At 43.5% G+C, this 22,130-nt stretch overlaps 9 non-coding genes across 9 annotated transcripts; all 9 read left to right on the top strand.

Annotated features, from left to right (window-relative positions):
- The first annotated feature begins 55 nt into the window (after positions 1-55).
- Positions 56-138, top strand: TRNAL-CAG (transfer RNA leucine (anticodon CAG)). Its single transcript has one exon. It is a non-coding gene; the product is annotated as a tRNA-Leu (tRNA).
- A 192-nt stretch (positions 139-330) lies between these two features.
- TRNAL-AAG (transfer RNA leucine (anticodon AAG)) lies at positions 331-413 on the top strand. The gene has a single exon. It is a non-coding gene; the product is annotated as a tRNA-Leu (tRNA).
- A 2,013-nt stretch (positions 414-2,426) lies between these two features.
- On the top strand, positions 2,427-2,509 carry TRNAL-AAG (transfer RNA leucine (anticodon AAG)). The gene has a single exon. It is a non-coding gene; the product is annotated as a tRNA-Leu (tRNA).
- A 4,385-nt stretch (positions 2,510-6,894) lies between these two features.
- Positions 6,895-6,977, top strand: TRNAL-AAG (transfer RNA leucine (anticodon AAG)). The gene has a single exon. It is a non-coding gene; the product is annotated as a tRNA-Leu (tRNA).
- A 2,288-nt stretch (positions 6,978-9,265) lies between these two features.
- TRNAL-AAG (transfer RNA leucine (anticodon AAG)) lies at positions 9,266-9,348 on the top strand. Its single transcript has one exon. It is a non-coding gene; the product is annotated as a tRNA-Leu (tRNA).
- A 2,015-nt stretch (positions 9,349-11,363) lies between these two features.
- Positions 11,364-11,446, top strand: TRNAL-CAG (transfer RNA leucine (anticodon CAG)). The gene has a single exon. It is a non-coding gene; the product is annotated as a tRNA-Leu (tRNA).
- A 4,383-nt stretch (positions 11,447-15,829) lies between these two features.
- Positions 15,830-15,912, top strand: TRNAL-AAG (transfer RNA leucine (anticodon AAG)). Its single transcript has one exon. It is a non-coding gene; the product is annotated as a tRNA-Leu (tRNA).
- A 3,120-nt stretch (positions 15,913-19,032) lies between these two features.
- Positions 19,033-19,115, top strand: TRNAL-UAG (transfer RNA leucine (anticodon UAG)). The gene has a single exon. It is a non-coding gene; the product is annotated as a tRNA-Leu (tRNA).
- Positions 19,116-21,843: 2,728 nt separating this feature from the next.
- On the top strand, positions 21,844-21,926 carry TRNAL-CAG (transfer RNA leucine (anticodon CAG)). The gene has a single exon. It is a non-coding gene; the product is annotated as a tRNA-Leu (tRNA).
- The last annotated feature ends 204 nt before the right edge of the window (positions 21,927-22,130 follow it).

Here is a 22,130-nt window from a genome sequence, read left to right as displayed (position 1 = left end):
TTTCGGTACCCCACTTGCATGGCTGTCTGGCCTGTGGAAGGTTCCACAAATGCAAGTCAGGATGGCCGAGTGGTCTAAGGTGCTGCGTTCAGGTCGCAGTCTCTTCTGGAGGCGTGGGTTCAAATCCCACTTCTGACAATTGTGTGTTTACTCTACTTTTTTCTTGAGAGAGAAAAAATCTGATCATTTGCCTCACATGGGCTTATATGGTTGTCTACTTGGAAAAGTGCAGTGAGTTTTTTTCTTGCTCTAGCCACTCATGACCTAAGATGTGTGCTTTTTTTGGTTCACAATATCTTTCCCTCTCTGTAGATGATCAAGCAATGTGTGGTCAGGATGGCCGAGTGGTCTAAGGCGCTGCGTTAAGGCCGCAGTCTCTCCTGGAGGCGTGGGTTCGAATCCCACTTCTGACAAAACTTTAAGTCCATTTTGTCTCTGAGTTCTTTTAGAATCTCAGCTAAAAATTGGCAGTGCATATAATATCTGAATAAGTAACAAACTTCAGTTTCAACTGCAAATTAATTTGCCCAATTCTGTCTTCAAGCTCGTATAATATTCTTCTAGCACTCGTGGTGTTTTATGTGTTTTTTGGGGGGTGCTTAAAAAGTCCCTTTTATTAATGAAATGGGTTACATTCAGTCTTGTGATATTTTTGGTTTCCAATAAGTAGATTGTTAATTTTATGTACCCTCATTTTCTAATGCTCCATTCAAGAGATGTTTCCACTATGAAATGCAGAGCAAGGGGAAAGAGCACAAGTGATAGAGCGAGTGAGTGAGAAGGGGTGTTGAGGAAGGAGAGAATGAAACAAAGACAGAGTGAGTGAACGGCAGGTAGGCCTAGAAGAGGAGACTAGAAGTGAAGGCGACATACTTTTCCATGCTTTTGACCTCCCACCAATCCCAAACCGACCACAAACGTACCATCTATGCAACGTTGGTATGCAGAAATTCACGCCTCAGCCAGTGAGGGTAAGTCCCAGGCCAGGGGCTAGAGAGCAAAAGACTGCATGTGCTCAGACGTTCCCTGCTAGGGACAGTTGATCTGAAACAAGGTCTGCTCTCTTGTATCCAGCAAGGATCTAGAAATCCTGCATGAATCTGCAAGGCACAATGACAGCATACATTTGCATAATATGCCCCACCTTCTGCCTTCCTACTTCCTGTGCAGTAGTTGTTTGTGTAGAGAGAGAGGTCGCAGGCAAGGTAATTTTGTGAGTATAATACAGGACCCTAAATAGCTGGTGAGAGGTATGAGGTATTCTAAAAGCATAAAAATTGTACACCTGTGAAATGAAATGCTTTCACATGTGATCTTCTGTGTTTATTGACCTGTGCATAAAGTTGCACCTTGTGTTTGAAGGTTTGAATTATTTCAGGCTTGCATGGAGGCAGAAATTTCTGAGTGACTTTTATACATTTCTTAAGACTCTGCACTGTCAGGATGGCCGAGTGGTCTAAGGCGCTGTGTTTAGGCCGCAGTCTCCTCTGGAGGCGCGGGTTCAAATCCAACTTCTGACGTGACTTTTGGAGATGTAATCTCCTTTTTCAGGTTAACATCTGATGGAAGTTGCATCTGTTGGTCTTCACCTGGGATGTGATTCCGTCCTCATCTAGTCAAGAGAGCTGGGGTTTCTCATATATTTCGGTTGTATAAAGTCTTGCTGACAAAGTGCAGTCCTTACTATATGAGCATAGGACCCATGTAAGAGCTCATCTGGAAGAGTCATGCTCTTGTATGCCCTGGCCAGACAGGCCATGCAAATATGGAAGAATGCCTAGCATCTGGTAGACAGTTGGACTCCAGCACACTTACGGCAATTTCCTCAGGGCTGTGATCAGGGGCTGCTTAGATTTGCGTATTCCACCCTATGTTGTGACATTGAAATTCCTTGTTGAATTTGCTTTAGCTAGCCAAGAGGTGGCTGTTGACTCAATTTCAAAGCAGCTTTGGGCCTTTCAAGTGGCTGGTTAATAGCACTTTCTCTTTGTACGCTTTAAAGGTCTTAACAGTTCTTCATAGGTACTGCTCTCTATGGATTGTTCAAAGATCTGTTGGAAGTACTTATAATAGGATAAATAAATTGAGGGCATGCCTTTTCGGTACCCCACTTGCATGGCTGTCTGGCCTGTGGAAGGTTCCACAAATGCAAGTCAGGATGGCCGAGTGGTCTAAGGTGCTGCATTCAGGTCGCAGTCTCTTCTGGAGGCGTGGGTTCAAATCCCACTTCTGACAATTGTGTGTTTACTCTACTTTTTTCTTGAGAGAGAAAAAATCAGATCATTTCCCTCACATGGGCTTATATGGTTGTCTACTTGGAAAAGTGCAGTGAGTTTTTTTCTTGCTCTAGCCACTCATGACCTAAGTTGTGTGCTTTTTTTGGTTCACAATATCTTTCCCTCTCTGTAGATGATCAAGCAAATGTGGTCAGGATGGCCGAGTGGTCTAAGGCGCTGCGTTAAGGTCGCAGTCTCTTCTGGAGGCGTGGGTTCAAATCCCACTTCTGACAATTGTGTGTTTACTCTACTTTTTTCTTGAGAGAGAAAAAATCTGATCATTTCCTTCACATGGGCTTATATGGTTGTCTACTTGGAAAAGTGCAGTGAGTTTTTTTCTTGCTCTAGCCACTCATAACCTAAGATGTGTGCTTTTTTTGGTTCACAATATCTTTCCCTCTCTGTAGATGATCAAGCAACATGTGGTCAGGATGGCCGATTGGTCTAAGGCGCTGCGTTAAGGCCGCAGTCTCTCCTGGAGACGTAGGTCCGAATCCCACTTCTGACAAAACTTTAAGTCCATTTTGTCTCTGAGTTCTTTTAGAATCTCAGCTAAAAATTGGCAGTGCATATAATATCTGAATAAGTAACAAACTTCAGTTTCAACTGCAAATTAATTTGCCCAATTCTGTCTTCAAGCTCGTATAATATTCTTCTAGCACTCGTGCTGTTTTATGTGTTTTTTGGGGGGTGCTTAAAAAGTCCCTTTTATTAATGAAATGGGTTACATTCAGTCTTGTGATATTTTTGGTTTCCAATAAGTAGATTGTTAATTTTATGTAACCTCATTTTCTAATGCTCCATTCAAGAGATGTTTCCACTATGAAATGCAGAGCAAGGGGAAAGAGCACAAGTGATAGAGCGAGTGAGTGAGAAGGGGTGTTGAGGAAGGAGAGAATGAAACAAAGACAGAGTGAGTGAACGGCAGGTAGGCCTAGAAGAGGAGACTAGAAGTGAAGGCGACATACTTTTCCATGCTTTTGACCTCCCACCCATCCCAAACCGACCACAAACGTACCATCTATGCAACGTTGGTATGCAGAAATTCACGCCTCAGCCAGTGAGGGTAAGTCCCAGGCCAGGGGCTAGAGAGCAAAAGACTGCATGTGCTCAGACGTTCCCTGCTAGGGACAGTTGATCTGAAACAAGGTCTGCTCTCTTGTATCCAGCAAGGATCTAGAAATCCTGCATGAATCTGCAAGGCACAATGACAGCATACATTTGCATAATATGCCCCACCTTCTGCCTTCCTACTTCCTGTGCAGTAGTTGTTTGTGTAGAGAGAGAGGTCGCATGCAAGGTAATTTTGTGAGTAGGATACAGGACCCTAAATAGCTGGTGAGAGGTATGAGGTATTCTAAAAGCATAAAAATTGTACACCTGTGAAATGAAATGCTTTCACATGTGATCTTCTGTGTTTATTGTCCTGTGCATAAAGTTGCACCTTGTGTTTGAAGGTTTAAATTATTTCAGGCTTGCATGGAGGCAGAAATTTCTGAGTGACTTTTATACATTTCTTAAAACTCTGCACTGTCAGGATGGCCGAGTGGTCTAAGGCGCTGTGTTTAGGCCGCAGTCTCCTCTGGAGACGTGGGTTCGAATCCCACTTCTGAAATGACTTTTGGAGATGTAATCTCCTTTTTCAGGTTAACATCTGATGGAAGTTGCATCTGTTGGTCTTCACCTGGGATGTGATTCCGTCCTCATCTAGTCAAGAGCGCTGGGGTTTCTCATATATTTCGGTTGTATAAAGTCTTGCTGACAAAGTGCAGTCCTTACTATATGAGCATAGGACCCATGTAAGAGCTCATCTGGAAGAGTCATGCTCTTGTATGCCCTGGCCAGACAGGCCATGCAAATATGGAAGAATGCCTAGCATCTGGTAGACAGTTGGACTCCAGCACACTTACGGCAATTTCCTCAGGGCTGTGATCAGGGGCTGCTTAGATTTGCGTATTCCACCCTATGTTGTGACATTGAAATTCCTTGTTGAACTTGCTTTAGCTAGCCAAGAGGTGGCTGTTGACTCAATTTCAAAGCAGCTTTGGGCCGTTCAAGTGGCTGGTTAATAGCACTTTCTCTTTGTACGCCTTAAAGGTCTTAAGAGTTCTTCATAGGTACTGCTCTCTATGGATTGTTCAAAGATCTGTTGGAAGTACTTATAATAGGATAAATAAATTGAGGGCATGCCTTTTCGGTACCCCACTTGCATGGCTGTCTGGCCTGTGGAAGGTTCCACAAATGCAAGTCAGGATGGCCGAGTGGTCTAAGGTGCTGCGTTCAGGTCGCAGTCTCTTCTGGAGGCATGGGTTCAAATCCCACTTCTGACAATTGTGTGTTTACTCTACTTTTTTCTTGAGAGAGAAAAAATCTGATCATTTGCCTCACATGGGCTTATATGGTTGTCTACTTGGAAAAGTGCAGTGAGTTTTTTTCTTGCTCTAGCCACTCATGACCTAAGATGTGTGCTTTTTTTGGTTCACAATATCTTTCCCTCTCTGTAGATGATCAAGCAATGTGTGGTCAGGATGGCCGAGTGGTCTAAGGCGCTGCGTTAAGGCCGCAGTCTCTCCTGGAGACGTGGGTCCGAATCCCACTTCTGACAAAACTTTAAGTCCATTTTGTCTCTGAGTTCTTTTAGAATCTCAGCTAAAAATTGGCAGTGCATATAATATCTGAATAAGTAACAAACTTCAGTTTCAACTGCAAATTAATTTGCCCAATTCTGTCTTCAAGCTCGTATAATATTCTTCTAGCACTCGTGGTGTTTTATGTGTTTTTTGGGGGGTGCTTAAAAAGTCCCTTTTATTAATGAAATGGGTTACATTCAGTCTTGTGATATTTTTGGTTTCCAATAAGTAGATTGTTAATTTTATGTACCCTCATTTTCTAATGCTCCATTCAAGAGATGTTTCCACTATGAAATGCAGAGCAAGGGGAAAGAGCACAAGTGATAGAGCGAGTGAGTGAGAAGGGGTGTTGAGGAAGGAGAGAATGAAACAAAGACAGAGTGAGTGAACGGCAGGTAGGCCTAGAAGAGGAGACTAGAAGTGAAGGCGACATACTTTTCCATGCTTTTGACCTCCCACCCATCCCAAACTGACCACAAACGTACCATCTATGCAACGTTGGTATGCAGAAATTCACGCCTCAGCCAGTGAGGGTAAGTCCCAGGCCAGGGGCTAGAGAGCAAAAGACTGCATGTGCTCAGACGTTCCCTGCTAGGGACAGTTGATCTGAAACAAGGTCTGCTCTCTTGTATCCAGCAAGGATCTAGAAATCCTGCATGAATCTGCAAGGCACAATGACAGCATACATTTGCATAATATGCCCCACCTTCTGCCTTCCTACTTCCTGTGCAGTAGTTGTTTGTGTAGAGAGAGAGGTCGCAGGCAAGGTAATTTTGTGAGTATAATACAGGACCCTAAATAGCTGGTGAGAGGTATGAGGTATTCTAAAAGCATAAAAATTGTACACCTGTGAAATGAAATGCTTTCACATGTGATCTTCTGTGTTTATTGACCTGTGCATAAAGTTGCACCTTGTGTTTGAAGGTTTGAATTATTTCAGGCTTGCATGGAGGCAGAAATTTCTGAGTGACTTTTATACATTTCTTAAGACTCTGCACTGTCAGGATGGCCGAGTGGTCTAAGGCGCTGTGTTTAGGCCGCAGTCTCCTCTGGAGGCGCGGGTTCAAATCCAACTTCTGACGTGACTTTTGGAGATGTAATCTCCTTTTTCAGGTTAACATCTGATGGAAGTTGCATCTGTTGGTCTTCACCTGGGATGTGATTCCGTCCTCATCTAGTCAAGAGAGCTGGGGTTTCTCATATATTTCGGTTGTATAAAGTCTTGCTGACAAAGTGCAGTCCTTACTATATGAGCATAGGACCCATGTAAGAGCTCATCTGGAAGAGTCATGCTCTTGTATGCCCTGGCCAGACAGGCCATGCAAATATGGAAGAATGCCTAGCATCTGGTAGACAGTTGGACTCCAGCACACTTACGGCAATTTCCTCAGGGCTGTGATCAGGGGCTGCTTAGATTTGCGTATTCCACCCTATGTTGTGACATTGAAATTCCTTGTTGAATTTGCTTTAGCTAGCCAAGAGGTGGCTGTTGACTCAATTTCAAAGCAGCTTTGGGCCTTTCAAGTGGCTGGTTAATAGCACTTTCTCTTTGTACGCTTTAAAGGTCTTAACAGTTCTTCATAGGTACTGCTCTCTATGGATTGTTCAAAGATCTGTTGGAAGTACTTATAATAGGATAAATAAATTGAGGGCATGCCTTTTCGGTACCCCACTTGCATGGCTGTCTGGCCTGTGGAAGGTTCCACAAATGCAAGTCAGGATGGCCGAGTGGTCTAAGGTGCTGCATTCAGGTCGCAGTCTCTTCTGGAGGCGTGGGTTCAAATCCCACTTCTGACAATTGTGTGTTTACTCTACTTTTTTCTTGAGAGAGAAAAAATCAGATCATTTCCCTCACATGGGCTTATATGGTTGTCTACTTGGAAAAGTGCAGTGAGTTTTTTTCTTGCTCTAGCCACTCATGACCTAAGTTGTGTGCTTTTTTTGGTTCACAATATCTTTCCCTCTCTGTAGATGATCAAGCAAATGTGGTCAGGATGGCCGAGTGGTCTAAGGCGCTGCGTTAAGGTCGCAGTCTCTTCTGGAGGCGTGGGTTCAAATCCCACTTCTGACAATTGTGTGTTTACTCTACTTTTTTCTTGAGAGAGAAAAAATCTGATCATTTCCTTCACATGGGCTTATATGGTTGTCTACTTGGAAAAGTGCAGTGAGTTTTTTTCTTGCTCTAGCCACTCATAACCTAAGATGTGTGCTTTTTTTGGTTCACAATATCTTTCCCTCTCTGTAGATGATCAAGCAACATGTGGTCAGGATGGCCGATTGGTCTAAGGCGCTGCGTTAAGGCCGCAGTCTCTCCTGGAGACGTGGGTCCGAATCCCACTTCTGACAAAACTTTAAGTCCATTTTGTCTCTGAGTTCTTTTAGAATCTCAGCTAAAAATTGGCAGTGCATATAATATATGAATAAGTAACAAACTTCAGTTTCAACTGCAAATTAATTTGCCCAATTCTGTCTTCAAGCTCGTATAATATTCTTCTAGCACTCGTGCTGTTTTATGTGTTTTTTGGGGGGTGCTTAAAAAGTCCCTTTTATTAATGAAATGGGTTACATTCAGTCTTGTGATATTTTTGGTTTCCAATAAGTAGATTGTTAATTTTATGTAACCTCATTTTCTAATGCTCCATTCAAGAGATGTTTCCACTATGAAATGCAGAGCAAGGGGAAAGAGCACAAGTGATAGAGCGAGTGAGTGAGAAGGGGTGTTGAGGAAGGAGAGAATGAAACAAAGACAGAGTGAGTGAACGGCAGGTAGGCCTAGAAGAGGAGACTAGAAGTGAAGGCGACATACTTTTCCATGCTTTTGACCTCCCACCCATCCCAAACCGACCACAAACGTACCATCTATGCAACGTTGGTATGCAGAAATTCACGCCTCAGCCAGTGAGGGTAAGTCCCAGGCCAGGGGCTAGAGAGCAAAAGACTGCATGTGCTCAGACGTTCCCTGCTAGGGACAGTTGATCTGAAACAAGGTCTGCTCTCTTGTATCCAGCAAGGATCTAGAAATCCTGCATGAATCTGCAAGGCACAATGACAGCATACATTTGCATAATATGCCCCACCTTCTGCCTTCCTACTTCCTGTGCAGTAGTTGTTTGTGTAGAGAGAGAGGTCGCAGGCAAGGTAATTTTGTGAGTATAATACAGGACCCTAAATAGCTGGTGAGAGGTATGAGGTATTCTAAAAGCATAAAAATTGTACACCTGTGAAATGAAATGCTTTCACATGTGATCTTCTGTGTTTATTGACCTGTGCATAAAGTTGCACCTTGTGTTTGAAGGTTTGAATTATTTCAGGCTTGCATGGAGGCAGAAATTTCTGAGTGACTTTTATACATTTCTTAAGACTCTGCACTGTCAGGATGGCCGAGTGGTCTAAGGCGCTGTGTTTAGGCCGCAGTCTCCTCTGGAGGCGCGGGTTCAAATCCAACTTCTGACGTGACTTTTGGAGATGTAATCTCCTTTTTCAGGTTAACATCTGATGGAAGTTGCATCTGTTGGTCTTCACCTGGGATGTGATTCCGTCCTCATCTAGTCAAGAGAGCTGGGGTTTCTCATATATTTCGGTTGTATAAAGTCTTGCTGACAAAGTGCAGTCCTTACTATATGAGCATAGGACCCATGTAAGAGCTCATCTGGAAGAGTCATGCTCTTGTATGCCCTGGCCAGACAGGCCATGCAAATATGGAAGAATGCCTAGCATCTGGTAGACAGTTGGACTCCAGCACACTTACGGCAATTTCCTCAGGGCTGTGATCAGGGGCTGCTTAGATTTGCGTATTCCACCCTATGTTGTGACATTGAAATTCCTTGTTGAATTTGCTTTAGCTAGCCAAGAGGTGGCTGTTGACTCAATTTCAAAGCAGCTTTGGGCCTTTCAAGTGGCTGGTTAATAGCACTTTCTCTTTGTACGCTTTAAAGGTCTTAACAGTTCTTCATAGGTACTGCTCTCTATGGATTGTTCAAAGATCTGTTGGAAGTACTTATAATAGGATAAATAAATTGAGGGCATGCCTTTTCGGTACCCCACTTGCATGGCTGTCTGGCCTGTGGAAGGTTCCACAAATGCAAGTCAGGATGGCCGAGTGGTCTAAGGTGCTGCATTCAGGTCGCAGTCTCTTCTGGAGGCGTGGGTTCAAATCCCACTTCTGACAATTGTGTGTTTACTCTACTTTTTTCTTGAGAGAGAAAAAATCAGATCATTTCCCTCACATGGGCTTATATGGTTGTCTACTTGGAAAAGTGCAGTGAGTTTTTTTCTTGCTCTAGCCACTCATGACCTAAGTTGTGTGCTTTTTTTGGTTCACAATATCTTTCCCTCTCTGTAGATGATCAAGCAAATGTGGTCAGGATGGCCGAGTGGTCTAAGGCGCTGCGTTAAGGTCGCAGTCTCTTCTGGAGGCGTGGGTTCAAATCCCACTTCTGACAATTGTGTGTTTACTCTACTTTTTTCTTGAGAGAGAAAAAATCTGATCATTTCCTTCACATGGGCTTATATGGTTGTCTACTTGGAAAAGTGCAGTGAGTTTTTTTCTTGCTCTAGCCACTCATAACCTAAGATGTGTGCTTTTTTTGGTTCACAATATCTTTCCCTGTCTGTAGATGATCAAGCAACATGTGGTCAGGATGGCCGATTGGTCTAAGGCGCTGCGTTAAGGCCGCAGTCTCTCCTGGAGACGTGGGTCCGAATCCCACTTCTGACAAAACTTTAAGTCCATTTTGTCTCTGAGTTCTTTTAGAATCTCAGCTAAAAATTGGCAGTGCATATAATATCTGAATAAGTAACAAACTTCAGTTTCAACTGCAAATTAATTTGCCCAATTCTGTCTTCAAGCTCGTATAATATTCTTCTAGCACTCGTGCTGTTTTATGTGTTTTTTGGGGGGTGCTTAAAAAGTCCCTTTTATTAATGAAATGGGTTACATTCAGTCTTGCGATAATTTTTGGTTTCCAATAAGTAGATTGTTAATTTTATGTAACCTCATTTTCTAATGCTCCATTCAAGAGATGTTTCCACTATGAAATGCAGAGCAAGGGGAAAGAGCACAAGTGATAGAGCGAGTGAGTGAGAAGGGGTGTTGAGGAAGGAGAGAATGAAACAAAGACAGAGTGAGTGAACGGCAGGTAGGCCTAGAAGAGGAGACTAGAAGTGAAGGCGACATACTTTTCCATGCTTTTGACCTCCCACCCATCCCAAACCGACCACAAACGTACCATCTATGCAACGTTGGTATGCAGAAATTCACGCCTCAGCCAGTGAGGGTAAGTCCCAGGCCAGGGGCTAGAGAGCAAAAGACTGCATGTGCTCAGACGTTCCCTGCTAGGGACAGTTGATCTGAAACAAGGTCTGCTCTCTTGTATCCAGCAAGGATCTAGAAATCCTGCATGAATCTGCAAGGCACAATGACAGCATACATTTGCATAATATGCCCCACCTTCTGCCTTCCTACTTCCTGTGCAGTAGTTGTTTGTGTAGAGAGAGAGGTCGCATGCAAGGTAATTTTGTGAGTAGGATACAGGACCCTAAATAGCTGGTGAGAGGTATGAGGTATTCTAAAAGCATAAAAATTGTACACCTGTGAAATGAAATGCTTTCACATGTGATCTTCTGTGTTTATTGTCCTGTGCATAAAGTTGCACCTTGTGTTTGAAGGTTTAAATTATTTCAGGCTTGCATGGAGGCAGAAATTTCTGAGTGACTTTTATACATTTCTTAAAACTCTGCACTGTCAGGATGGCCGAGTGGTCTAAGGCGCTGTGTTTAGGCCGCAGTCTCCTCTGGAGACGTGGGTTCGAATCCCACTTCTGAAATGACTTTTGGAGATGTAATCTCCTTTTTCAGGTTAACATCTGATGGAAGTTGCATCTGTTGGTCTTCACCTGGGATGTGATTCCGTCCTCATCTAGTCAAGAGAGCTGGGGTTTCTCATATATTTCGGTTGTATAAAGTCTTGCTGACAAAGTGCAGTCCTTACTATATGAGCATAGGACCCATGTAAGAGCTCATCTGGAAGAGTCATGCTCTTGTATGCCCTGGCCAGACAGGCCATGCAAATATGGAAGAATGCCTAGCATCTGGTAGACAGTTGGACTCCAGCACACTTACGGCAATTTCCTCAGGGCTGTGATCAGGGGCTGCTTAGATTTGCATATTCCACCCTATGTTGTGACATTGAAATTCCTTGTTGAACTTGCTTTAGCTAGCCAAGAGGTGGCTGTTGACTCAATTTCAAAGCAGCTTTGGGCCGTTCAAGTGGCTGGTTAATAGCACTTTCTCTTTGTACGCCTTAAAGGTCTTAAGAGTTCTTCATAGGTACTGCTCTCTATGGATTGTTCAAAGATCTGTTGGAAGTACTTATAATAGGATAAATAAATTGAGGGCATGCCTTTTCGGTACCCCACTTGCATGGCTGTCTGGCCTGTGGAAGGTTCCACAAATGCAAGTCAGGATGGCCGAGTGGTCTAAGGTGCTGCGTTCAGGTCGCAGTCTCTTCTGGAGGCGTGGGTTCAAATCCCACTTCTGACAATTGTGTGTTTACTCTACTTTTTTCTTGAGAGAGAAAAAATCTGATCATTTGCCTCACATGGGCTTATATGGTTGTCTACTTGGAAAAGTGCAGTGAGTTTTTTTCTTGCTCTAGCCACTCATGACCTAAGATGTGTGCTTTTTTTGGTTCACAATATCTTTCCCTCTCTGTAGATGATCAAGCAATGTGTGGTCAGGATGGCCGAGTGGTCTAAGGCGCTGCGTTAAGCCGCAGTCTCTCCTGGAGGCGTGGGTTCGAATCCCACTTCTGACAAAACTTTAAGTCCATTTTGTCTCTGAGTTCTTTTAGAATCTCAGCTAAAAATTGGCAGTGCATATAATATCTGAATAAGTAACAAACTTCAGTTTCAACTGCAAATTAATTTGCCCAATTCTGTCTTCAAGCTCGTATAATATTCTTCTAGCACTCGTGGTGTTTTATGTGTTTTTTGGGGGGTGCTTAAAAAGTCCCTTTTATTAATGAAATGGGTTACATTCAGTCTTGTGATATTTTTGGTTTCCAATAAGTAGATTGTTAATTTTATGTACCCTCATTTTCTAATGCTCCATTCAAGAGATGTTTCCACTATGAAATGCAGAGCAAGGGGAAAGAGCACAAGTGATAGAGCGAGTGAGTGAGAAGGGGTGTTGAGGAAGGAGAGAATGAAACAAAGACAGAGTGAGTGAACGGCAGGTAGGCCTAGAAGAGGAGACTAGAAGTGAAGGCGACATACTTTTCCATGCTTTTGACCTCCCACCCATCCCAAACCGACCACAAACGTACCATCTATGCAACGTTGGTATGCAGAAATTCACGCCTCAGCCAGTGAGGGTAAGTCCCAGGCCAGGGGCTAGAGAGCAAAAGACTGCATGTGCTCAGACGTTCCCTGCTAGGGACAGTTGATCTGAAACAAGGTCTGCTCTCTTGTATCCAGCAAGGATCTAGAAATCCTGCATGAATCTGCAAGGCACAATGACAGCATACATTTGCATAATATGCCCCACCTTCTGCCTTCCTACTTCCTGTGCAGTAGTTGTTTGTGTAGAGAGAGAGGTCGCAGGCAAGGTAATTTTGTGAGTATAATACAGGACCCTAAATAGCTGGTGAGAGGTATGAGGTATTCTAAAAGCATAAAAATTGTACACCTGTGAAATGAAATGCTTTCACATGTGATCTTCTGTGTTTATTGACCTGTGCATAAAGTTGCACCTTGTGTTTGAAGGTTTGAATTATTTCAGGCTTGCATGGAGGCAGAAATTTCTGAGTGACTTTTATACATTTCTTAAGACTCTGCACTGTCAGGATGGCCGAGTGGTCTAAGGCGCTGTGTTTAGGCCGCAGTCTCCTCTGGAGGCGCGGGTTCAAATCCAACTTCTGACGTGACTTTTGGAGATGTAATCTCCTTTTTCAGGTTAACATCTGATGGAAGTTGCATCTGTTGGTCTTCACCTGGGATGTGATTCCGTCCTCATCTAGTCAAGAGAGCTGGGGTTTCTCATATATTTCGGTTGTATAAAGTCTTTCTGACAAAGTGCAGTCCTTACTATATGAGCATAGGACCCATGTAAGAGCTCATCTGGAAGAGTCATGCTCTTGTATGCCCTGGCCAGACAGGCCATGCAAATATGGAAGAATGCCTAGCATCTGGTAGACAGTTGGACTCCAGCACACTTACGGCAATTTCCTCAGGGCTGTGATCAGGGGCTGCTTAGATTTGCGTATTCCACCCTATGTTGTGACATTGAAATTCCTTGTTGAATTTGCTTTAGCTAGCCAAGAGGTGGCTGTTGACTCAATTTCAAAGCAGCTTTGGGCCTTTCAAGTGGCTGGTTAATAGCACTTTCTCTTTGTACGCTTTAAAGGTCTTAACAGTTCTTCATAGGTACTGCTCTCTATGGATTGTTCAAAGATCTGTTGGAAGTACTTATAATAGGATAAATAAATTGAGGGCATGCCTTTTCGGTACCCCACTTGCATGGCTGTCTGGCCTGTGGAAGGTTCCACAAATGCAAGTCAGGATGGCCGAGTGGTCTAAGGTGCTGCATTCAGGTCGCAGTCTCTTCTGGAGGCGTGGGTTCAAATCCCACTTCTGACAATTGTGTGTTTACTCTACTTTTTTCTTGAGAGAGAAAAAATCAGATCATTTCCCTCACATGGGCTTATATGGTTGTCTACTTGGAAAAGTGCAGTGAGTTTTTTTCTTGCTCTAGCCACTCATGACCTAAGTTGTGTGCTTTTTTTGGTTCACAATATCTTTCCCTCTCTGTAGATGATCAAGCAAATGTGGTCAGGATGGCCGAGTGGTCTAAGGCGCTGCTTTAAGGCCGCAGTCTCTCCTGGAGGCGTGGGTTCGAATCCCACTTCTGACAAACCTTTAAGTCCATTTTGTCTCTGAGTTCTTTTAGAATCTCAGCTAAAAATTGGCAGTGCATATAATATCTGAATAAGTAACAAACTTAAGTTTCAACTGCAAATTAATTTGCCCAATTCTGTCTTCAAGCTCGTATAATATTCTTCTAGCACTTGTGGTGTTTTATGTGTTTTTTGGGGGGTGCTTAAAAAGTCCCTTTTATTAATGAAATGGGTTACATTCAGACTTGTGATATTTTTGGTTTCCAATAAGTAGATTGTTAATTTTATGTAACCTCATTTTCTAATGCTCCATTCAAGAGATGTTTCCACTATGAAATGCAGAGCAAGGGGAAAGAGCACAAGTGATAGAGCGAGTGAGTGAGAAGGGGTGTTGAGGAAGGAAAGAATGAAACAAAGACAGAGTGAGTGAACGGCAGGTATGCCTAGAAGAGGAGACTAGAAGTGAAGGCGACATACTTTTCCCTGCTTTTGACCTCCCACCCATCCCAAACCGACCACAAACGTACCATCTATGCAACGTTGGTATGCAGAAATGCACGCCTCAGCCAGTGAGGGTGAGTCCCAGGCCAGGGGCTAGAGAGCAAAAGACTGCATGTGCTCAGACGTTCCCTGCTAGGGACAGTTGATCTGAAACAAGGTCTGCACTCTTGTATCCAGCAAGGATCTAGAAATCCTGCATGAATTTGCAAGGCACAATGACAGCACACATTTGCATAATATGCCCCACCTTCTGCCTTCCTACTTCCTGTGCAGTAGTTGTTTGTGTAGAGAGAGAGGTCGCAGGCAAGGTAATTTTGTGAGTCGGATACAGGACCCTAAAAAGCTGGTGAGAGGTATGAGGTATTCTAAAAGCATAAAAATTGTACACCTGTGAAATAAAATGCTTTCACATGTGATCTTCTGTGTTTATTGTCCTGTGCATAAAGTTGCACCTTGTGTTTGAAGGTTTAAATTATTTCAGGCTTGCATGGAGGCAGAAATTTCTGAGTGACTTTTATACATTTCTTAAGACTCTGCACTGTCAGGATGGCCGAGTGGTCTAAGGCGCTGTGTTTAGGCCGCAGTCTCCTCTGGAGGCGTGGGTTCGATCCCACTTCTGACATGACTTTTGGAGATGTAATCTCCTTTTTCAGGTTAACATCTGATGGAAGTTGCATCTGTTGGTCTTCACCTGGGATGTGATTCCGTCATCATCTAGTCAAGAGAGCTGGGGTTTCTCATATATTTCGGTTGTATAAAGTCTTGCTGACAAAGTGCAGTCCTTACTATATGAGCATAGGACCCATGTAAGAGCTCATCTGGAAGAGTCATGCTCTTGTATGCCCTGGCCAGACAGGCCATGCAAATATGGAAGAATGCCTAGCATCTGGTAGACAGTTGGACTCCAGCACACTTACGGCAATTTCCTCAGGGCTGTGATCAGGGGCTGCTTAGATTTGCGTATTCCACCCTATGTTGTGACATTGAAATTCCTTGTTGAATTTGCTTTAGCTATCCAAGAGGTGGCTGTTGACTCAATTTCAAAGCAGCTTTGGGCCGTTCAAGTGGCTGGTTAATAGCACTTTCTCTTTGTACGCCTTAAAGGTCTAAAGAGTTCTTCATAGGTACTGCTCTCTATGGATTGTTCAAAGATCTGTTGGAAGTACTTATAATAGGATAAATAAATTGAGGGCATGCCTTTTCGGTACCCCACTTGCATGGCTGTCTGGCCTGTGGAAGGTTCCACAAATGCAAGTCAGGATGGCCGAGTTGCCTAAGGCGCTGCGTTCAGGTCGCAGTCTCTTCTGGAGGCGTGGGTTCAAATCCCACTTCTGACAATTATGTGTTTACTCTACTTTTTTCTTAAGAGAGAAAAAATCAGATCATTTCCCTCACATGGGCTTATATGGTTGTCTACTTGGAAAAGTGCAGTGAGTTTTTTTCTTGCTCTAGCCACTCATGACCTAAGATGTGTGCTTTTTTTGGTTCACAATATCTTTCCCTCTCTGTAGATGATCAAGCAACATGTGGTCAGGATGGCCGAGTGGTCTAAGGCGCTGCGTTAAGGCCGCAGTCTCTCCTGGAGGCGTGGGTTCGAATCCCACTTCTGACAAAACTTTAAGTCCATTTTGTCCCTGAGTTCTTTTAGAATCTCAGCTAAAAATTGGCAGTGCATATAATATCTGAATAAGTAACAAACTTCAGTTTCAACTGCAAATTAATTTGCCCAATTCTGTCTTCAAGCTCGTATAATATTCTTCTAGCACTCGTGGTGTTTTATGTGTTTTTTGGGGGGTGCTCAAAAAGTCCCTTTTATTAATGAAATGGGTTACAATCAGTCTTGTGATATTTTTGATTTCCAATAAGTAGATTGTTAATTTTATGTAACCTCATTTTCTAATGCTCCATTCAAGAGATGTTTCCACTATGAAATGCAGAGCAAGGGGAAAGAGCACAAGTGATAGAGCGAGTGAGTGAGAAGGGGTGTTGAGGAAGGAGAGAATGAAACAAAGACAGAGTGAGTGAACGGCAGGTATGCCTAGAAGACGAGACTAGAAGTGAAGGCGACATACTTTTCCCTGCTTTTGACCTCCCACCCATCCCAAACCGACCACAAACGTACCATCTATGCAACGTTGGTATGCAGAAATTCACGCCTCAGCCAGTGAGGGTGAGTCCCAGGCCAGGGGCTAGAGAGCAAAAGACTGCATGTGCTCAGACGTTCCCTGCTAGGGACAGTTGATCTGAAACAAGGTCTGCACTCTTGTATCCAGCAAGGATCTAGAAATCCTGCATGAATCTGCAAGGCACAATGACAGCACACATTTGCATAATATGCCCCACCTTCTGCCTTCCTACTTCCTGTGCAGTAGTTGTTTGTGTAGAGAGAGAGGTCGCAGGCAAGGTAATTTTGTGAGTCGGATACAGGACCCTAAAAAGCTGGTGAGAGGTATGAGGTATTCTAAAAGCATAAAAATTGTACACCTGTGAAATGAAATGCTTTCACATGTGATCTTCTGTGTTTATTGTCCTGTGCTTAAAGTTGCACCTTGTGTTTGAAGGTTTAAATTATTTCAGGCTTGCATGGAGGCAGAAATTTCTGAGTGACTTTTATACATTTCTTAAGACTCTGCTCTGTCAGGATGGCCGAGTGGTCTAAGGCGCTGTGTTTAGGCTGCAGTCTCCTCTGGAGGCGTGGGTTTGAATCCCACTTCTGACATGACTTTTGGAGATGTAATCTCCTTTTTCAGGTTAACATCTGATGGAAGTTGCATCTGTTGGTCTTCACCTGGGATGTGATTCCGTCCTCATCTAGTCAAGAGAGCTGGGGTTTCTCATATATTTCGGTTGTATAAAGTCTTGCTGACAAAGTGCAGTCCTTACTATATGAGCATAGGACCCATGTAAGAGCTCATCTGGAAGAGTCATGCTCTTGTATGCCCTGGCCAGACAGGCCATGCAAATATGGAAGAATGCCTAGCATCTGGTAGACAGTTGGACTCCAGCACACTTACGGCAATTTCCTCAGGGCTGTGATCAGGGGCTGCTTAGATTTGCGTATTCCACCCTATGTTGTGACATTGAAATTCCTTGTTGAATTTGCTTTAGCTAGCCAAGAGGTGGCTGTTGACTCAATTTCAAAGCAGCTTGGGCCGTTCAAGTGGCTGGTTAATAGCACTTTCTCTTTGTACGCCTTAAAGGCATAAAGAGTTCTTCATAGGTACTGCTCTCTATGGATTGTTCAAAGATCTGTTGGAAGTACTTATAATAGGATAAATAAATTGAGGGCATGCTTTTTCGGTACCCCACTTGCATGGCTGTCTGGCCTGTGGAAGGTTCTATAAATGCAAGTCAGGATGGCCGAGTGGTCTAAGGCGCTGCGTTCAGGTCGCAGTCTCTTCTGGAGGCGTGGGTTCAAATCCCACTTCTGCCAATTGTGTGTTTACTCTACTTTTTTCTTGAGAGAGAAAAAATCTGATCATTTCCTTCACATGGGCTTATATGGTTGTCTACTTGGAAAAGTGCAGTGAGTTTTTTTCTTGCTCTAGCCACTCATAACCTAAGATGTGTGCTTTTTTTGGTTCACAATATCTTTCCCTCTCTGTAGATGATCAAGCAACATGTGGTCAGGATGGCCGATTGGTCTAAGGCGCTGCGTTAAGGCCGCAGTCTCTCCTGGAGACGTGGGTTCGAATCCCACTTCTGAAAAAACTTTAAGTCCATTTTGTCTCTGAGTTCTTTTAGAATCTCAGCTAAAAATTGGCAGTGCATATAATATCTGAATAAGTAACAAACTTCAGTTTCAACTGCAAATTAATTTGCCCAATTCTGTCTTCAAGCTCGTATAATATTCTTCTAGCACTCGTGGTGTTTTATGTGTTTTTTGGGGGGTGCTTAAAAAGTCCCTTTTATTAATGAAATGGGTTACATTCAGTCTTGTGATATTTTTGGTTTCCAATAAGTAGATTGTTAATTTTATGTAACCTCATTTTCTAATGCTCCATTCAAGAGATGTTTCCACTATGAAATGCAGAGCAAGGGGAAAGAGCACAAGTGATAGAGCGAGTGAGTGAGAAGGGGTGTTGAGGAAGGAGAGAATGAAACAAAGACAGAGTGAATGAACGGCAGGTAGGCCTAGAAGAGGAGACTAGAAGTGAAGGCGACATACTTTTCCCTGCTTTTGACCTCCCACCCATCCCAAACCGACCACAAACGTTCCATCTATGCAACGTTGGTATGCAGAAATTCACGCCTCAGCCAGTGAGGGTAAGTCCCAGGCCAGGGGCTAGAGAGCAAAAGACTGCATGTGCTCAGACGTTCCCTGCTAGGGACAGTTGATCTGAAACAAGGTCTGCTCTCTTGTATCCAGCAAGGATCTAGAAATCCTGCATGAATCTGCAAGGCACAATGACAGCATACATTTGCATAATATGCCCCACCTTCTGCCTTCCTACTTCCTGTGCAGTAGTTGTTTGTGTAGAGAGAGAGGTCGCAGGCAAGGTAATTTTGTGAGTAGGATACAGGACCCTAAATAGCTGGTGAGAGGTATGAGGTATTCTAAAAGCATAAAAATTGTACACCTGTGAAATGAAATGCTTTCACATGTGATCTTCTGTGTTTATTGTCCTGTGCATAAAGTTGCACCTTGTGTTTGAAGGTTTAAATTATTTCAGGCTTGCATGGAGGCAGAAATTTCTGAGTGACTTTTATACATTTCTTAAGACTCTGCACTGTCAGGATGGCCGAGTGGTCTAAGGCGCTGTGTTTAGGCCGCAGTCTCCTCTGGAGGCGTGGGTTCGAATCCCACTTCTGACATAACTTTTGGAGATGTAATCTCCTTTTTCAGGTTAACATCTGATGGAAGTTGCATCTGTTGGTCTTCACCTGGGATGTGATTCCGTCCTCATCTAGTCAAGAGAGCTGGGGTTTCTCATATATTTCGGTTGTATAAAGTCTTGCTGACAAAGTGCAGTAATTACTATATGAGCATAGGACCCATGTAAGAGCTCATCTGGAAGAGTCATGCTCTTGTATGCCGTGGCCAGACAGGCATTGCAAATATGGAAGAATGCCTAGCATCTGGTAGACAGTTGGACTCCAGCACACTTACGGCAATTTCCTCAGGGCTGTGATCAGGGGCTGCTTAGATTTGCGTATTCCACCCTATGTTGTGACATTGAAATTCCTTGTTGAATTTGCTTTAGCTAGCCAAGAGGTGGCTGTTGACTCAATTTCAAAGCAGCTTTGGGCCGTTCAAGTGGCTGGTTAATAGCACTTTCTCTTTGTACGCCTTAAAGGTCTAAAGAGTTCTTCATAGGTACTGCTCTCTATGGATTGTTCAAAGATCTGTTGGAAGTACTTATAATAGGATAAATAAATTGAGGGCATGCCTTTTCGGTACCCCACTTGCATGGCTGTCTGGCCTGTGGAAGGTTCCACAAATGCAAGTCAGGATGGCCGAATGGTCTAAGGCGCTGCCTTCAGGTCGCAGTCTCTTCTGGAGGCGTGGGTTCAAATCCCACTTCTGACAATTGTGTGTTTACTCTACTTTTTTCTTGAGAGAGAAAAAATCAGATCATTTCCCTCACATGGGCTTATATGGTTGTCTACTTGGAAAAGTGCAGTGAGTTTTTTTCTTGCTCTAGCCACTCATGACCTAAGATGTGTGCTTTTTTTGTTTCACAATATCTTTCCCTCTCTGTAGATGATCAAGCAACATGTGGTCAGGATGGCGAGTGGTCTAAGGCGCTGCGTTAAGGCCGCAGTCTCTCCTGGAGGCGTGTGTTCGAATCCCACTTCTGACAAAACTTTAAGTCCATTTTGTCTCTGAGTTCTTTTAGAATCTCAGCTAAAAATTGGCAGTGCATAAAATATCTGAATAAGTAACAAACTTCAGTTTCAACTGCAAATTAATTTGCCCAATTCTGTCTTCAAGCTCGTATAATATTCTTCTAGCACTCGTGGTGTTTTATGTGTTTTTTGGGGGGTGCTCAAAAAGTCCCTTTTATTAATGAAATGGGTTACAATCAGTCTTGTGATATTTTTGGTTTCCAATAAGTAGATTGTTAATTTTATGTAACCTCATTTTCTAATGCTCCATTCAAAAGATGTTTCCACTATGAAATGCAGAGCAAGGGGAAAGAGCACAAGTGATAGAGCGAGTGAGTGAGAAGGGGTGTTGAGGAAGGAGAGAATGAAACAAAGACAGAGTGAGTGAACGGCAGGTATGCCTAGAAGAGGAGACTAGAAGTGAAGGCGACATACTTTTCCCTGCTTTTGACTTCCCACCCATCCCAAACCGACCACAAACGTACCATCTATGCAACGTTGGTATGCAGAAATTCACGCCTCAGCCAGTGAGGGTGAGTCCCAGGCCAGGGGCTAGAGAGCAAAAGACTGCATGTGCTCAGACGTTCCCTGCTAGGGACAGTTGATCTGAAACAAGGTCTGCACTCTTGTATCCAGCAAGGATCTAGAAATTCTGCATGAATCTGCAAGGCACAATGACAGCACACATTTGCATAATATGCCCCACCTTCTGCCTTCCTACTTCCTGTGCAGTAGTTGTTTGTGTAGAGAGAGAGGTCGCAGGCAAGGTAATTTTGTGAGTCGGATACAGGACCCTAAAAAGCTGGTGAGAGGTATGAGGTATTCTAAAAGCATAAAAATTGTACACCTGTGAAATGAAATGCTTTCACATGTGATCTTCTGTGTTTATTGTCCTGTGCATAAAGTTGCACCTTGTGTTTGAAGGTTTAAATTATTTCAGGCTTGCATGGAGGCAGAAATTTCTGAGTGACTTTTATACATTTCTTAAGACTCTGCTCTGTCAGGATGGCCGAGTAGTCTAAGGCGCTGTGTTTAGGCCGCAGTCTCTTCTGGAGGCGTGGGTTTGAATCCCACTTCTGACATGACTTTTGGAGATGTAATCTCCTTTTTCAGGTTAACATCTGATGGAAGTTGCATCTGTTGGTCTTCACCTGGGATGTGATTCCGTCCTCATCTAGTCAAGAGAGCTGGGGTTTCTCATATGTTTCGGTTGTATAAAGTCTTGCTGACAAAGTGCAGTCCTTACTATATGAGCATAGGACCCATGTAAGAGCTCATCTGGAAGAGTCATGCTCTTGTATGCCCTGGCCAGACAGGCCATGCAAATATGGAAGAATGCCTAGCATCTGGTAGACAGTTGGACTCCAGCACACTTACGGCAATTTCCTCAGGGCTGTGATCAGGGGCTGCTTAGATTTGCGTATTCCACCCTATGTTGTGACATTGAAATTCCTTGTTGAATTTGCTTTAGCTAGCCAAGAGGTGGCTGTTGACTCAATTTCAAAGCAGCTTTGGGCCGTTCAAGTGGCTGGTTAATAGCACTTTCTCTTTGTACGCCTTAAAGGCATAAAGAGTTCTTCATAGGTACTGCTCTCTATGGATTGTTCAAAGATCTGTTGGAAGTACTTATAATAGGATAAATAAATTGAGGGCATGCTTTTTCGGTACCCCACTTGCATGGCTGTCTGGCCTGTGGAAGGTTCTATAAATGCAAGTCAGGATGGCCGAGTGGTCTAAGGCGCTGCGTTCAGGTCGCAGTCTCTTCTGGAGGCGTGGGTTCAAATCCCACTTCTGACAATTGTGTGTTTATTCTACTTTTTTCTTGAGAGAGAAAAAATCTGATCATTTCCTTCACATGGGCTTATATGGTTGTCTACTTGGAAAAGTGCAGTGAGTTTTTTTCTTGCTCTAGCCACTCATAACCTAAGATGTGTGCTTTTTTTGGTTCACAATATCTTTCCCTTTCTGTAGATGATCAAGCGACATGTGGTCAGGATGGCC

This window comes from Lissotriton vulgaris, chromosome 8 (genome assembly GCF_964263255.1).
Source record: "Lissotriton vulgaris chromosome 8, aLisVul1.2, whole genome shotgun sequence".
Taxonomy (NCBI): domain Eukaryota; kingdom Metazoa; phylum Chordata; class Amphibia; order Caudata; family Salamandridae; genus Lissotriton; species Lissotriton vulgaris.
The sequence above is the reverse complement of the archived record's forward strand: the minus strand, read 5'-3'. Positions and strand labels throughout refer to the sequence as shown.